This window comes from Cibotium barometz, chromosome 10 (assembly GCF_041138505.1).
Source record: "Cibotium barometz isolate CiBa-2024 chromosome 10, ASM4113850v1, whole genome shotgun sequence".
NCBI lineage: Eukaryota > Viridiplantae > Streptophyta > Polypodiopsida > Cyatheales > Cibotiaceae > Cibotium > Cibotium barometz.
The window spans coordinates 24,361,502-24,377,014 of NC_141055.1; the positions used below are offsets into that span (position 1 = coordinate 24,361,502).

At 37.9% G+C, this 15,513-nt stretch overlaps 1 pseudogene; it reads right to left on the reverse strand.

The window, feature by feature from the left end:
* Positions 1-1,344: 1,344 nt before the first annotated feature.
* The window catches only part of LOC147634687 (peroxidase 66-like), a 60,225-nt pseudogene continuing 46,056 nt past the window's right edge, over positions 1,345-15,513 (reverse strand).

Sequence of the window (15,513 nt, forward strand, 5' to 3'; positions counted from 1 at the left end):
TAAATTGACCACAAAATTGATACAATTTCGCATAAATATAGTATGGGTATGAATGGACTGTATCAATATACTATTAGCAAAAAAAATAGCTCAATAAAAAACTGAAACTAAAAATCAGGAGAGACAAAAGGGGAATAAAACAGAAATAGCATAAATCTTATAATTCTGTATATATAAAATCATATTAAGCGACCGCATAAATACAGTCCAGATAAATAGAATTCGGGTAAACGATGATTTTTTTTATGGTATTCATGCATTAAAAATTTATAATAAATATAACAAATAATTAATCAATGCACCCCAAATATTTTGTGGGGGTTGCATTGATCAATTATTGAATATAACCTTCATGTAGTCTTTTTGCATGTGAAGGCGAACACATGTAACGTGCACCCCAAGTCAATTAATATGCGCACTGTATATATGTGCAATTATAAGAATTGTACTATTTTTCATTTTAATGACTTCTAAAATATTTATTCGCGTTCCTGCATATTGAACAGAGAAAAATTTTAATGAAACTTAGAAGTCGGCCATTCTAACCCGACCACAAGTTACAAAAGACAGGAAATAAAGACAACGACAACCATAAATAACGTTACACATGTCCATGTTCACATGCAAAGGGACATATTCTATAATTATTTATTGCAACCCCCACAACAGATTTGACAGAGAGAAAGGTTTACCAGCGACACGACAACAAGAACATAAAACTGGGAAAAGAAATGAAGTTTCGAGAACAGCACATGAAGCATCGCCCACAACTGTACACGAGCACTGAAGAAGATATCAGATGCAACCGGCAACTGTAGATGATCAGAAACAAAGACTTCGGAGAGAGGAAGGCACCATGCACAGACGAAGGGGAGCCCTGAAGAAGACACCACAGTCAACTGGCAGCTTGCTTGCACACACGACCTGGAGAGGAAGGCACCATGCGCCATGCACAGACGAAGGGGAGCGCTGAAGAAGACACCTCAAGCAGCCGGTAGCTGCAGCCGGAAGCTGCAGACAACCAGGAGAGAAAGACGCCATGCACAAACGAAGGAGCAACTGGAAATTGCAGACAATCCGGAGAGCAAGGCACCATGCACCATTCACAGACAAAGGAGAGCATTGAAGAAGACACCTCAAGAAATTGGCAGCTACAGAGGACCAGGAGAGAAAGACGCCATGCACAAACGAAGGAGAGGAGTACATAAATGAAAGAAGGAGAAGAGTACATGCACGTGTCAAAAAAGTTAAAAATTAATAAATGCACCCCAACAAAACGTTTGGGGTGCTTATTGGCTCATCTTCACCATGGATTTGCCAAAGTTGGCAAAGAAATCCTCTTGGCTAGAGGCATAGCCTTTCACTATGCCCTGGGTCAGTGAAGAGGCTTTCATCCGATGTGAAAACACCCTTGCCCTCGACGAGATTAACGTAATACTGATTATCAAATGTTAATCTTGTGTTATCGAGGAAGGTGCCGGCGCTCTTTGTGTTGGAGCTCGCCGCCATGGTGGGATCGACCTCATTTGTTTTCGTTGAAGTGAAATAGTCGCGTGTTGAATGATGAACAGTGTGAGAATCCTAAAGTGTGCCCGCCTAATTATAATTACATGAAAATCTGGCACATGATTAGTAGAGATAATTCACCTCTGGAAAGTTAAACGCTCAACAATTATTAATCAAACGTTCAACAATTGTAAAATAGTTCAATAATCAAACGGGATTAACGACATTGCATTTTTAATGCGATTTTTAACACATGGGTTGAAGATTAGACGACGTAGAGATCGTCACTGCGCGCATATTCTATAATCTATAATCTATAATCTATAATCTATAATCGATAGTTGTAATCTATAATCTCGCAGTAATTATTATCACGAGAGATTAACAATGATAATTTCTTCAATAATTGTGGATCTCTCTGTATTGCGCGGGTATCTTAGTTAATAATCAAGATCAGTAGAGATTAAAGTTGCGATTCTTATGAGCATTCATTATGTTGTGAATCTGATCATCGTAGCAAAAGCAATCACGACGGGATTAACGTTAGAATTACTCCAAATCAATAATTACTCAAACATTTCCCTGATAAGGTCACCATATCCAGCATAGAAAGATTCCTCAAGTTGAAGCTCTGGATGAGCTGGGACACATTGAAGACGGGAGCCGGCAAGCCAGTGGCCTCCGATGCTTTGGAAACCTTACCGTCCATCGGGCCGTTCAATACACGCCAGCTTGGGCCACCCGACTTCACAGTAATCCAATATCATTAATTAATCTGCAAATAATCATAATTATAATTGCGTCTTCTGTATTTATAGGATACTATGACGATATCAACTCAATTAGAGGCTGCTGATTAGTACCAAGACCACTGCATCTCTTGCAGCAATGGCTAGAATGTCTGCACAAGACACCACGTTGGGGCATGCTTTTTCTACCCATGCAGTGACACATTTGGAGGAGCATCTTTTTCCGCTGTGTTATTGGCTGTGGGATCGATCCATCACATCCCTATTCAAGTCTCTCTCTCTCTCTCTCTCTCTCTCTCTCTCTCTCTCTCTCTCCCCAAAAAAATAAAAATAAAAATAAAAATAAAAAACAGACCCCCAAAATCATGCCAATAATATCAAAAACAATGTATAAGGCAAGCCAATCATCATCTCTGAAAAAGACAAATAATATAATTAATGCCATCAAGTTAAGGCCAATATTATTTAATTCACTCATTTTTTTCATAGCAAAAAAGTGGGAAGCTCAATTGTCTTATTGATTGACAAAAAAGAAAAGAAATCTCAAAAGCAAAGGCGTATGAAATAGCAAAAAGGAAGGGAGGGAATTTGAGCAAATCCATGCCATATAATAATTTTTTTATTAGCACTTATATAATTAAGGGGACCTCAATGAAGCAATCATGGAAGTGCATTCTGAGGAGTCCTGCAGGGACGGTCTGATCAATGCTGGTGGCAAGTTGGACAGCCTCAAACACCAAGCTCTCAACAGTGGGGCATGTTTCCTAAGGCAAGAAACATGAAGAGGAAAGCAAGAGTAAAGAAGCACGAGAAAGAGTGCAATATGATGGGAAAATCCAACTGTAAGTGATGCACCCATGTTGAATGCAGTCCAAAACAAAGCAATCAATGAGTTGCTAGGTCAAAGCACAAGTGTGTGTGTGTGTAGATGAGAGATTGTGATAGCTATACATGTGTATATAGGTGGTACACAAGGGGGCTAGGGGCAAAGTGTATGTGAGAAATGAGGAGTAGGTGATATGGTGGGCAATCAAAATCGTGGCCCATGAAGGTAACTAGAAAGATGTGAGGCACTCCATTAAAAAGCCAAGTTTGATGTGGGCACTCAAGCTACTAAGGTGAATGACAAGCAAGGAAGGAAAGCTTGGTTAAAATGGTTAGAGAGTAGAGAGGTCATAGAGCAGGGCGAAATGCAAGGAGAATATCGTTCACAAGAAAAGGATTGAAGTGGGCAGCTTGAAAAACTCTACAAGGGGAATATATTGATTCATTCATTGAAGTGGGGAGCTGTTGAAAGATGGCTCGCCAACTAAACTGATGTTGGCAGCTCCATGCCTCCTTTCACGTAGTAGTAGTTGTTGCCAACAGCAAAAGCAAACAGCACCCCCAATATATATAAGTATAACCGAAGTCCTTTCTCTAGGGCACACAATACAGCTATTCTATCTATTTATTATCAACGAAAAAACACTTCCCAACGTGCTTTCTTAAACACATAGCTATCATATTATAGAGCTAACAGTCCAATATTATCTTAAAATTTTAATTATTTGGGCACTTGTTTGGATAATTGTTATCATCCCAAAATAGGCTAAGGAAAAATGAGCACCTAAACACTCAACACAAGCAGCTACAATTTCTAAGACAATTTGAAGAAAAAGAAATACATACATTTACGTGAAAGACAAAGGGTTTGCTTGATTAAGATACTTTTATTCTTCCAAACCTAAGTTAAATTCTAATAAATACACCATATTAGATGAAAATAGCGGAATTTAGGGTACAAGTAATTAAACAAATTAAAACATTGAAAATATATTTTAATATTAAAAAAATTTAATGAGAAGGGAGGGAGGTAAAACGTGGTAGGCCCGCATACCATGTAGCACCCGCCCTATCACGTGGCACCACTTTGATCGATGTGGCTACTCCTTATGTCTACATGGGTTGACATGTGGAGGGATGATGTGGAAGGGTATATGACATGATATATGACATTAACGATGACTAGGATGTGACGAGGTGCAAAGTCAACTAGGTTGACCATGTTGGCATGGAGGGTGGAGGTGGCATGGTGCTTATCCCCAAGCTAATATTATGGACATAAAGTGGCATATACATGTAGGTTTTTGGCCTACCCAAGCTCACATATGGCATGATCTCTAGGCTTTGTAAATTACCAAGCCTATATTTCGAAACCTAACTAGGATTGATTTTAGACTTGAAAAGAGGAGAGTGGAAACTGTATGGGGATTTTCACTTGGGAGGAGCAAAAATGGAGTTTCTCATACTCAAATTGAGTCATTTTTAAAATATAAATTCATGGTAACAAGTATAGTAATCTCTATAGTTTTAGATTGAAAAAATCAATATTTGATTGTCTAGAATTTGATTACAATTGATTTACTGGGCCTCTAATAGTAGGCAGATCAAATTTTACAAATTACATCTAAAAAAATATAACAGTAAGATTTGTAAATTTTTTCTTAGATCCACATTCTAGTAATCTTTCCCTTGCCTTTTTCTTTACATAAGTTTAAGCACAATAGACTACTGTAAACATTGTTTTTCTAATGCGTTGGACATTGAAATTATAGAGGCTGAAGGGGAGGTTCTTACACCTTTACATCTCAAAACCTTGAGGAAGGAATCTTACATGAACCCTTCCCAACCAAGGACGGCCATAATTGCGTCATCTTTCCATGATTGCCCTAGTCTCCCTCGTTTTACAACCATCAATCCCTTTTGTGCTCTTTTCAAGGTCATTAATGGCCTTTACACATTCATGCTCCCCTTTTTGTGGCAGAAACCTCGACTTTCTTGTTTGTGCTATGCTACTGCCACTTGAATCTTCTGTATCTGTACACACCGTTATCATAAATACACATGGGGTGAATTTAATTTTGGGCAATTCTTTTTGACATTTTTAAAATCTCGAGAATCATGTCCTTCTTCCTGATCCTGGCCGGACACGGATTCTTGTTTTTCAATTAATTATGGATCAGGATTCTGATTCTCTTCTAGACACTTTCTCCCTTCATTTTTTTTGGCATTATTTTGATTTCTCCAATCAATGCCCCAAATATTTCTAAACTCAAGATTTACTAGATAATGCATGTGTGCTGTGACATGCTTCCCCTTGCTATCCTCAATGATACTCCCTTCTGTCCTCCTCACATGGTAAGGAAGTGTCACAGGGTCATAGGCATTTAGATCAACCACTTGATGTGTGCACATTCTGACGTAGAAGCTAGAAGTAGATCTATTACTACCCCCAAAACAACCGCCACAACCACCCCTACTAGAATGACAACGAAAAGAGGAAGACCTCCTATCTAACGCGAGGATGTGGTATGAGGTCATGGACTAGGTGCCATAGAAGAAAGGGGAGTGGGCTAGTTGTCGCTCTCACAACCTACACGAGAAGGCCTATCACGCTAAAATTTATTAGATCCTCCAATGGGTGTCGACGATAAGGCCATAGGAGTGTATAACCTAGAAGTAGAACCACCCATCAGAGTACCCCTAATAGGTGTAGGGTGAATAGTGGAAGGAATAGAGGGTGGAGCAAAAATGTTCCACACATTCTCTCTACCATACTGACGTAATAGACTTTCGGCCAACTGTGAGCATCGCTCCATATCTGGATCATCATTGATGGACACCGAACGATGGGCCGCTAGACTTCTCGAGCTTGGATCCTCCCCCCACATGTCTACATTATAAAAACATAGCTATTATGTGTATAGAACAAGAAGGACTTAAAAAACATATCTATTACATTAGGGCCAAAAATGTTTAAAAAGGGCCCTTTCTTAATCTTTTGATTAAGAAACTGGCAAATAAGGAGCTTCCATGTGCACTCAAATATGACATTCTTGTCTCCTCTATCTTGGGAATTTTGGGTTGATTTTTGAATCAAAACCCGCTGGTTTTCCTCCAACTTGGCTGAAATGCACTGAAAATTTTAATTCAAAAAAATTGTGATCTTTTATCTCTCCTCTCTCCTAGATCAAACCAAATCAAAATGGGAGCTAAACTAGTCCAAATTGAGTCAAACTGAACCTGGAAAATTCTAGAACCCAGTCAGGCTTGGTTAGTTGCCTTCCTCACCTATAAATAGATCCTTAGTCTTTTGAAAAAAAATATGTGAGCTATACCATGCCAGTATTACATTAAAATAATCATATTTTATATTATCCCTTAAAAATCCTCTACTTTTGGAGAGCTTGGAGCTTCTCTCTCTCTTCAACAACTCTTCGAGCTTCTTCTCAACTTACTAAACCAATTGATTGGTTGGGGGCTTCACTTCTAGATAAAGAAGCAAGCCAAACCTTGAGGTAAGAAGGAATTTTATGGTTTTTGTTAATATTCTCAAATGATTTCACTTCTCAACCCCTCTCAAGCTTGAGAAGTTTCTAATTAGTTGTTTTTAATGCAAATCATGCTTTCCCTAAGAATTTTAATGATTAATCACAAAAAAGTTAATCTTTATGCTTATTTAGAATGCTTTTAATGTATATCTCTCTCTCCCAAAAGAATAGTCATTCCTATGACTAATTCTTTAGAAAAAGAATGCTTCTCATTGATAAATTCTTAATTCAAAACCAAACTCTAAGCTTGTAAAACTAGAGGATAAGAAAATGGTATTTTTATGCTTTTATGATAACAAAATAATTATAAATTCTTTTAAATTATTTATAAGTAGTTAAAAAACTTCTTTAAGTGATTCTAGAAATAATCATAATTAAGTTTATGATTATGGATAAATTTATGATTTAATTTCATAATTTTGATTTAGGCTTATGAATAGATCTTCTATCATAATTGTATTGCAATGTCTTATTCTTTTTTAGAAAAATTAAAAAATTATCAGTAATAGCAGTAAAGCTATGTGAAAAAAATTTTAGAAAATAATACATATCTTATTTTTATGCATAATGCAAAAAGAGGACTTCCTACCATATTCTAGGATTGGACACCTATGCAAAAAGAATGATTTTCATCATATTCATGAGAAATAATTTTGTAGTTATGCATAATTAATTGAATATGATAAAAGAGTAAAATTTTATAAAAAGAGGAATTTCCATGATAATTGAGATCCAAGTAATTAAATGGTAAAAGAGAAATTTTTGATAAATTTATTTTATGCAAAAAGAGGAATTCCCATGATATTTGAGATTCAAGTAATTAAATGGTAAAAGAGAAATTTTGATAAATTTATTTTATGCAAAAAGAGGAATTCCCATGATATTTGAGATCCAAGTAATTAAATGGTAAAAGAGGAATTTTTGATAAATTTATTTTATGAAAAAATAGAAATTTCCATGATATTTGAGATCTAAGAAATTAAATGGTAAAAGAGGAATTTTTAGCATAATTTAAATTATGAGTATTTATCAAAAGTGTAATTTTGAGCATTATTAATTTTATTGGAAAATATGGGTAGATTTGATTTTTGTAAATCCCATGAATCTTTTACTCAAAAGAAGAATATTGAATATATTTCACTTGAGAAATTTGAGAACGAATATGAAAATATCCATCGAGAAAAAGTACCTTTAACTAGGCTAAGCAATTGGCAGAAATTTAGAAAAGTCCCATCGATATCGAAAATAGAAAATCTTATGAAATGTGAATAGATGTGAATAGATGTGAATAGATGTGAATAAGATGTGAATACGATGTGATAAGATGTGAATGCGATGTGATAGGATGTGAGTGGACGTGATAAGATGTGAGTGGATGTGATAAGCTGTAAATGAATGTGATGTAAATGGATGTGGATGTGATGAGATATGGATGGGATGTGATCTGATGTAAATGGATGTGGATGTGGATGTGGATGTGAAGGTGAAGGGATGTGGATGGGAAGGGATGTGATGTGATGTGATGTGATGTGATGTAAATGGATGTGGATGTGGATGTGATGAGATGAGATTGAGATGTGATGATATGTGAAAGGATGTGATGTGATGTAAATGCATGAGAATGAGATGTGGATGTGATGAGATGTGGATGGGATGTGATGGGATGTAAATGGATGTGGATGTGGATGTGGATGTGAAGAGATATGTATGGGATGTGATGTGATGTAAATGGATGTAGATGTGATAAAATGTGGATGGAATGCATGTGAATGTGATGTGATGATATCTAAATGGATGTGATGTGATGTGAATATGATATGATGAGATGTAAATGGATGTGATTATGATGTGATGAGACGTGAATGGATGACATGTGATGTGAACGGATGTGATGAGATGTGATGTGAATCAGGGTAGATGTGAATGGATGAGATGTGATGTGAAAGGATGTGATGTGATGTGATGTGGATATGGGTAGATATGAATGGATGAGATGTGATGAGGATAGATGTGGATATATATGATGAGATGTAATATGATGTGATTAGATGAGAATGGATGAAGACAATGGGAATACATATGACTGGATGTAGAATAAGCAATGTGAATTGATGTAGAAGAATGTGTAATAACGAGAAATGATGTGGAACAATGTGGAAAGATGAGAGTTCGTTAGAAACTGTATTTATGACATGTTTTTAAATGATTGTCTTATGTCAAGAATGCTGGGAAAGCATTTTGACCATCTTGTGAATGAGGTCGTGGTGGAGACCTAATTATAAAGTTGCAACAACTCACTGAGAGTCAATGGAGGACGTCTCGCGTAGCACGATCAACTGAGGTCTTGACCAGCCTCGGTTCGATTTAAATAGTGAGCTTCCGGTACAGTGGACAAGGGACCAAGGAAACGGCCTATGAGTGAAGCGCTAGGTGACCTGCGAAGGAGCCTAGAGGGTGCTGACCATACGGTGCTCGGGCTCTGGGTCGCCAAAGATACCCACGCGTGCGTCGAGAAAGAAAATGGAATGAGGAGTTAGAGTTGTTTTCTGAACTCGAGCATGGATCTGGTTGATTGTCCTTGCTAGTCCTCAACGGATGAGTCCATGGCTCTTTTATATGGATCTGCTGGTTGATCTTGCTGATCCTTAACAGAGAGTCCATCTAGATTTATTATAAGTGAATATATTTCCGAGTACTATGGGCTAGGAACTATTGAAAAGGCCCCTGAGTGGACGGGTGGTGAGCATTCTGGTTGTTGCCAATGATGCCATAGGTACATTGATGAAGGAATGATTGGAAATTAGAATTCAACTTGGATATTTTGGAGGATTATGATCAGTGATACTATGGTTTCATTAAAAGATTATTTTAAAGACAGCTAAATCTGTGAAACAGGCAATTTCATATTGGGTGTATAAGTGGTGTGACTATCTTGAAGTTTGCTTGAAGCGCCGGCTAGGGAGCTTGGGAACTCTTTGCCCTGGTACCCGGGGTAAAACATAACCAAATTCCTAAATGGATCCTATCAATACAGTGGTTGGACGATTGGCTAACCCATGGGACTGGATGGAGTTAGGCTGGACTGATGGATCTCTATAATGAGACTCAATTCTATTATGGTACGATAGATGAAGTAAAACCCGGATAGTCTTTGTTCTATGAAAAAGAATCAACAAATGTGCCTCTCGATGAGGAAAAAAGCGTTGGTCTCTATGATCCAAGTGCAAGCCTCTTCCCTGATCTGACCATGTGACTTACGGGTTCAGTCGGATCAGTTTGGTTAGTTAAGGCTCTTGACTACGTTAGAATAAAAATATCCTGGAGGAATCGCCTGTGCTTTCTGGGCGAGGGAAGTTTTTTCGAGTTCGGTTTTGGAAGAACCGAGGGATTAGTCTCTTTTTCGGATATCTGTGGGCGAGGCCCCGAGTGAGACTCTGCCCTGCACAAGAAGTGCTACTTCTGCTGCTAGCACCCCCGAATTCGTTGCGCGGAGGGGGCAGGGATCTTTCAGCTGGTATCAGAGCGAATTGGCTAAAGTGAATCAACCGAGAAGCAAGAAATGTCAAAAATTTATGAAGTATCAGTAAAAGATTGTAATTATGTGATGAAATTCATACAAATTGATATTCAAAATAAAGATTCATAAATTGGTAATGATGATGAATCTTGAATTCTGGTTGAAAGGAGATAAGTAGAACAAAGCCACAATGAGGATGAATGGGACAAATCCCAGTGATGATGTTAGTAACTGGAATGACAATTATGACTTCAGCAAATCACTATGAGATTAGTGGATTGTGCTGACAGATTGCTGTTGTTTGACCTTTGACCCAATGGCTTTCTTCTTGTAGAAAGGATCTTTATCCCAGGATTCTGTGGAGGGCTGACCAATCTAAAGAACCCCAGAATCAGTTGGAATCTAAAGTCAGATTTGAATTATAAATAAAGGGACTTAACAAGAATTTTCGTATTGATGATAGGATCATGGATCGAGGTCGTTGAGGTAGGAATGTTAACCCCCAACTCGATGAGGAAGAGCTTGACTCGTATGTTCGTAAAACTCTTCATAGATTGCAACCTGGACCTTTCAAAGCAATGGAAGAATACTTCAATGTCACACGAGGTACAATGAGAAGAGTAAAATGGCTCTTGCAAGGCTGAAGATAGTAGAAACAGCTAGAGTGGCATGGAGAAACCACTGCGAGACAAACCGTCTGGATCGGAACACCCAGACCTGAAATGATCTCAAGATTTACCTAAGGAAGAGATTTTGTCCTCCTGGCTTTTTGGAAACCAGGATGAATGAATTCTTAGAATTAACCTAGGGGAGCATAACCATTGAAGTGTATCACCAAGCGTTTGCTCTCCTCCTCAAGTACTCGCCACCGCTGGTTGAAGAACAGCTGTTGGTCAAGTTCATTCGGGGACTGAACAATCCTTTGAATATTCTAGTGAAGAATGCCAAGCCAGTTTCCATGGCCGAAGCAGTGCAGATGGCGAAGGATTTTGCCAAGGCCTTCGATGTCAAGGTCCCTTCGAAGCCAGCACCATCATCTTTCAAAAGATTTCTAGCTCCAAAAGGTGATTCCAACTTTCCACCGCCTAAGAGACAACAATGTCAAGCTCAGGATATGGGAAATTCCAGAATGGAAGAAAGGTCCTTTTCCCAGAACTCAATCCCCTGGAATTCAACTTCAAAAGTTCCACCCTTGAACAAAGAAGTGAAATGCTATAACTGTCAAGGATTTGGACATTGCAGTATGGATTGCCGAACTCCTTTTGGATCAAGGTTTTCGGGGCAGGGAAGTCAGGGACCAAGATTCCAGACTCCAGCTCCTTCTTTCTAGAGTAATCAGGTTCCTTTCCGTCAAAATCAGGGAAATCCAAGAGGTAGACCCTCTAACCAACCCTTAGTTTCAATCCAAAGTAATGCAAGACCTCCGCCTGAGAATAGGGGAAGTCAAAGAGAGATGTTCCCAAATCGGCCATCCACTTCCAAGGCAGTAACACTGGAAGTGATTGAAGAAGAAGAAGGTGAAAGAGATTATACTCCACCTGCGAGATGAGGACATCTCGCATTTTTTAAGTGGGGTAGGATGTAAGATTCCTCCCTCCATCTTTTGAGGTGTAAAGGTGTAAGAACCTCCCCTTCTGTTCTTGTAATTATTCCCCTCTCTGAAATAGAAGAAAGATCTTGTTTTATCCTGTTTTGATCTAGAGAGAGATAATCCAAAATTAAGATATCTTTGGATATAAAAATCCTCTTGGTGTCTGAAATGGATTCCCCTAAAACAGAAATTCAAAATGAACTTTCCAATGTGCATTTGGAATTAATTGAAAATGTGTATAAAGGACCTTTGCCTAAGGGTCTACATTTTCAGAAATTTTTGGATTATGGTCCAATTAAGGTTCCAATGGGCCAATTGGATTAATCCAAGTGTGGGGATGAGATTATTCATGAAAAATAATTTTGTAATTATGCATAATTAATTGATTATGAGAAAAGAGTAAATTTTGATAAATTTATTTTTATATAAAAAGAGAAATTCCCATGATAATTGAGATCCAAGTAATTAAATGGTAAAAGAGGAATTTTTTATTAAAAAAATTATGAAAAAATAGAATTTTTCATGATATTTGAGATCCAAGTAATTAAATGGTAAAAGAGGAATTTTTGATAAATTTATTTTATGCAAAAAGAGAAATTTCTATGATAGTTGAGATCCAAGTAATTAAATGGTAAAAGAGGAACTTTTGATAAATCTATTTTATGCAAAAAGAGAAATTTCCATGATATTTGAGATCCAAGAAATTAAATGGTAAAAGAGGAATTTTTAGCATAATTCAAATTATGAGTATTTATCAAAAGTGAAATTTTGAGCATTATTAATTTTAATGAGAAATATGGGTAGAATTGATTTTTGTAAATCCCATGAATCTTTTACTCAAAAGAATAATATTGAATATATTTCACTTGAGAAATTTGAGAAATAATATGAAAATATCCATCGAGAAAAAGTACCTTTAACTAGGCCAAGCAATTGGCAAAAATTTAGGAAAGTCCCATCGGTATCGAAAATAGAAAATGTTACTAAATGTGAATAGATGTGAATAGATGTGAATAAGATGTAAATACGATGTGATAAGATGTGAATACGATGTGAGTGAATGTGAGTGGATGTGAGTGGATGTGAGTGGATGTGATAAGATGTGAATGAATGTGATGTAAATGGATGTAGATGTGATGAGATGTGGATGGGATGTGATGTGATGTGATGTAAATGGATGTTGATGTGGATCTGAAGAGATGTGGATGGGATGTGATGTGATGTAAATGGATGTGGATGTGGATGTGATGAGATGATATTGATGTGGATGTGGATGTGGATGTGATGAGATGATATGTGAAAGGATGTGATATGATGTAAATGGATGAGAATGGATGTGATGTAAATGGATGAGAATGAGATGTGGATGTGATAAGATGTGGATGGGATGTGATGTGATGTAAATGGATGTGGATGTGGATGTGAAGAGATGTGGATGGGATGTGATGTGATGTAAATGGATGTGGATATGATGAAATGTGGATGGAATACATGTGAATGTGATGTGATAATATCTAAATGGATGTGATGTGATGTGATGTGAATATGATATGATGGGATGTAAATGGATGTGATTATGATGTGATGAGACGTGAATGGATGACATGTGATGTGAACGAATTTGATGAGATGTGATGTGAATCGGAGTAGATGTGAATGGATGAGATGTGATGTGATGTGATGTGGATATGGGTAGATGTGAATGGATGAGATGTGATGTGGATATGGGTAGATGTGATGTGGATATGGGTGGATGTGAATGAATGAGATGTGATGAGGATAGATGTGGATATGGGTAGATGTGATGTGGATATGGGTAGATGTGAATGGATGAGATGTGATGAGGATAGATGTGGATAGATATGATGAGATGTAATATGATGTGATTGGATGAGAATGGATGAAGACGATGGGAATACATATGACTGGATGTAGAGTAAGCAATGTGAATTGATGTAGAAGAATGTTGAATAACGAGAAATGATGTGGAACAATGTGGAAAGATGAGAGCTCGTTAGAAACTGTATTTATGACCTGTTTTTAAATGACTGTTTTATGTCAAGAATGCTGGGAAAGCATTTTGACCATCTTATGAAAGAATGAGGTCGTGGAGACCGAATTGATAAAGTTGCAACAGCTGACGGAGAGTCAATGGAGGATGTCTCGCGTAGCACGGTCGACCGAGGTCTTGACCAGCCTCGGTTCGATTTAAATGGTGAGCTTCCGGTAGAGTGGATGAGAGACCAAGGAAGCGACCTGTGAGTGAAGCGCTAGGTGACCTGCGAAGGAGCCTAGAGAGTGTTGACCATACGGTTCTCGGGCTCTTGACCATACGGTTCTCGGGCTCTGGGTCGCCGAAGATACCCATGCGTGCATCGAGAAAGAAAATGGAACGAGGAGTTAGAGTTATTTTCTGAACTCGGGCATGGATCTGGTTGGGAACTATTGAAAAGGCCCTTGAGTGGACAGGTGGTGAGCGTTCTGGTTGCCAATGCTACGATAGATGAAGTAAAACCCGGATAGTCTTTGTTCTGTGGAAAGGAATCAACGGCTATGCCTCTCGATGAGGAAAAAAGCATTGGTCTCTATGATCCAAGTGCAAGTCTCTTCCTTGATTTGACCATGTGACTTTACGGGTTCGATCGGATCAATTTGGTTAGTTAAGGCTCTTGACTATGTTAGAGTAAAAATATCTTAGAAGAATCGCCTGTGCTTTCTGGGCGAGGGAAGTTTTTCTGGGTTCGGTTTTGGAAGAACCGAGGGATTAGTCTCTTGTCCGGATATCTGTGGTGGGCGAGACCCCGAGTGAGAGACTCTGCCCTACGCAAGAAGTGCTACTTTCGCTGCTAGCACTCCCGAATTCATTGCACGGAGGGGACAGGGATCTTTCATCCTTTTTGATCCAGTTTGCTCTAGGAGAGAGGAGAGAGGAGAGATAAAAATATCACATTCTTTTGATCCAGTTTGCTCCAGGAGAGAGGAGAGATAAAAATATCACATTCTTTTGATCCAGTTTGCTCCAGGAGAGAGGAGAGACCCAAGTAATGATGAAGAAAAAGTCACCTACTTGATGGGGCTCCCCCTCCTAACCAAGGTATCAAAAATTCATCATTTCTCCTAAATATCTCATTTTTTTACTAATATACCTTAATTTTTAACTAATAAACCTTGTACTCAGTCAACTCTTCATCTTATGTGAGCATTTACTCATTTTTGGGTATTTTCTTTTATTCTTTGGATTTATCTCATCCCAACACTTGGATTAATCCTATTGGCCCATTGAAACCTTAATTGGACCATAATCTGAAAAATTCTGAAATGTAGACCCTTAGGCTAAGGCCTTTAGTACACATATTTAATTGATTCCTAATGCACATTGGAGAGTTTATTTTAAACTTCTGTTTCAGGGAAATATATCTTAGATATTATGAGAAGTTTATATCCAAAAGTATCTCAATATTGAATTACCTCTCTCTAGAATATTTCTTCTCTCTAGGCCAAAACAAGGGAAAACAATATTTTCTTGCATTCTGAAATAGGGGATGATTACAGGGGATTGAGGTAAAAGCTTATTCATTATTCAAGCTAAGGAGGAATCTTACATCCTCTCCCTTTTAAAAAACGCGAGATGTCCTCGTCTCGCAAAGTGGAGGTAATCTTTTACCAACTTTTCTTCTTTCTCCCAAGTGGCGTCTTCTAAAGGGAAGAACTTCCACTTGACCAAAAATTCTCTGAGGACTCTGCTCCTGATGAGAAACTTCTCCCGAACGTCAAGGA